Source organism: Myotis davidii, unplaced genomic scaffold, assembly GCF_000327345.1.
Source record: "Myotis davidii unplaced genomic scaffold, ASM32734v1 scaffold337, whole genome shotgun sequence".
NCBI classification, from domain to species: Eukaryota; Metazoa; Chordata; class Mammalia; order Chiroptera; family Vespertilionidae; genus Myotis; species Myotis davidii.
In genome coordinates this window covers 1,905,467-1,908,213 of record NW_006288250.1, presented here as the reverse complement: position 1 = coordinate 1,908,213, position 2,747 = coordinate 1,905,467, and the positions used below count along the sequence as shown (strand labels likewise).

The 2,747-nt window shown below is 51.3% G+C and overlaps 1 long non-coding RNA gene across 1 annotated transcript; it reads right to left on the bottom strand.

The window, feature by feature from the left end:
- Positions 1 to 422: 422 nt before the first annotated feature.
- LOC107182532 lies at positions 423 to 2,741 on the bottom strand. Its single transcript, XR_001513245.1, has 2 exons — positions 1,216 to 2,741; positions 423 to 926 (listed from the first exon to the last, which is right to left on the bottom strand). It is a non-coding gene; the product is annotated as an uncharacterized LOC107182532 (long non-coding RNA).
- Positions 2,742 to 2,747: the final 6 nt, after the last annotated feature.

The window sequence follows — 2,747 nt, the reverse complement described above, 5'->3', positions numbered from 1 at the left end:
CACCTGCTTGCCTGCCTGCCTGCTCGCCCCTTGCTGCCCCACTGCCGGCCTGGTCGCCCCATGCAGCCTGCTGTTCCCTTGTCCGCCCCGTTGTTTCAGTCGTGATGGCCTCTGGTTTTTTACATATTAGGGTATGATTTGCAAAACATTTTCCCCATTCTTTGCTATCCTGATTTGTCCTTTGAAGCATAAAGGTTTTAAATGCTGATGATGTTCAATTTTGTTGCTTGGGCTCACACTTTGAGAAATATTGCTAAGTCACAATTGACAGGAAATCTCCAAGTGTGGGACTTCGTTTCCCCACCCCAGCCAGCTGAGGCTCCTTCTCTGGGCTGGACGCACAGAGTCCCACGGGACCTTCACCATGTTTACATCCCCTCCCACTCCTGAGGTCTACCACAATAGAGCAGCTGAAATGACAGTTTGCAAATGTCCTTTATTGTGAAAACTCAATGGCCTTTGTCTCTGGAATTTGAAATTTTGATGCACAAGTTGGCAGCCAAGCGTTTGGAAGGAGGAGGGGAAGGGCCCAGAGAAGAAACCAAGGCATTGATTTCCATAGTGAGTCATTTCTACTCTATGTTGTCTTGGTTTTTCTCACCCATAAAGTGGGGGAAATACCTCCATCTCCCCATGTCAGTGGGGGTACTATGAAGAAGAACTCTTTGAGATCTTGGATTAAAGGCATCACTGAGGCACAAGGTATTATTATAACAATAAATTATTTAATAGCATGGAGAGTGAAGCTACTAAAGCAAGAATGGATAGGGGCAGGAAGGAGAGAGGCTGTGAGTTGTGGATGGAGGAGCTGCAGCCTACAGCTCCTGGGCCCAGAGACAGGTTTTATTCTTAGAGGTGAGACTGTAGGTTTCTCTCAAATGGTTTGGGTTATTTCATCTGATTCAGCATTGCTTTACTGAGTGCTTCTGTAAGAAAACATGACACTCTTTTTTGGAAATAAACTCGATGTATATATACATTAAAACCATTAAAAACAATGCAAGACATTATAATCAAATGCTGAATTGAATATAATGAGTATCAAAAAGAAAGACTAGATGGTGAAGAGCAGTGGTCCCATTATGCATCCCAGGTCTATCACACTAGTGTGTGATCTTGGCTCCTCAGTTTCTTCTTTTTCTGTGACTGCAACTGTTCACTTAAAAGGCTTAGAATAATGGCTAGCACATAGGAAGCACTCAATGTGGGATCTACCTGGGATTTCACCTTGCACTCCTTTTGTTGGTTACACAATCTTGGCCAAGTTGCTAGATCCCTCCCATCCTGTTATCCAATCTGTAAAATGGGCATACAGATAGTTACTGGCTCCCTAGGCGGCTGTGTAGACGACGCGAGACAATGTAAATCGCATAGTACCTACAAATGGTAAGCATTCGCTCAATGAGTTATTATTACAGTCATTAACACTATTTCCCGCTCCGGTGGAGGAGTAAGGGGTGCGCTCAACGATTAGTTGAATCACCAGCTTTCTCAGGAAGCTGGAATATGAGATGGGCAGGAAGGTACTGGTAGGATTCCGGTGAGCAGAGAAGAAAGCGGGATCCAAGAAGACGGAGTCCTGAGGACGGACTGCAGTCTGGAAGGCAGGGAAGGACCGGGCCTTCTCCAATTGTCCTCCAGCCCGGAGCCCGGCCGGCTGCATCTGGTCGAGCCGTGGCGGCTGTTTACCTCCGAATCCCCTTCCACGTTCTCGACTCTCACCTTCCCCGTCGGCCGGTGTAGGCTCAGCAGGGCAGGCGCAGACCCTCCTCCCTGAGGAATGTGGGTTCGCGTCCCGGGCCCGCGAGGCCCCGCGCATACCTCCTCCCCCGCAGTCAGGAGCCCCGCTGTCTTCACCTCACCCTCCGCCCGGATCCTGTTTCAAAGTCACCTGAAAGCCATTTCCTTCCGCGTCCGCCCCTCCCCTCCCAGCCCCTCCCCTCCCAGTAAATCTGCTGGAGCTTGCTTGTACCTGGAGCAGCTTTTTTTTTTTTTTAAGCGGGGTGGGGGGTGGGGGCTTGTTTTGTTTTTAAGAATTCTCTAAGCACCGTTTACTATATACACTCGTCTACCCCCGGATCTCAACTATACCCAGTGGTTCTGATCCCAGCGTCCCTTCCCTCCTTCTTAGGAACAGGTTTGAACGCCTAACCAGTAGGACCTCCTCCAGGCTCCCCGCCGGGCTTCTCCCCTCTAGCCGTGTGCTGGGACCGCATCTTTTATCCAGGACCTTTATTGCTGAATTATTTCGGGTTTTCAAATGTACGCTTTTGCTCAAAACCCAGCCTGCCCCCGTCCCCTTCCCCCTCTCCGGTGTGTATCTTCCCATGCCACAAAAACGGGGTCGTCTATTGCCGTAGGTTCTGCATCTCCCCCTCCACCCCCACAGTCTCGTGGTGGACTCCCTCCAAGCAATCGGCTCCATCTCTCATCAGCTTCTCACAGGCTCGGATTTACATCAGGAAAGGGTCACGGGAACCGAGTTTCGGGGAGGAATTCAAGTCGTGCCTCTCGGACTCAGAAGAGCCGAGCGGACCAGCTCTGGTGGGTTCAGGATCCCCAAATCGGACCGCAACCGGAAGCCTCCTTTCCTGTGCGTGCCACGGGGGACGTTTGGGGGGGGGGCGGAGTCCTCTTGGGAGGAGGTGATATCAGGTATGTGACACCAGGGTGACCCCACCACGTGCGTGTTTGCATCTTGGAGCCTGGAGGCTGCCCGGGAGCGGCCCGCGCGCCCTCCCACCTGC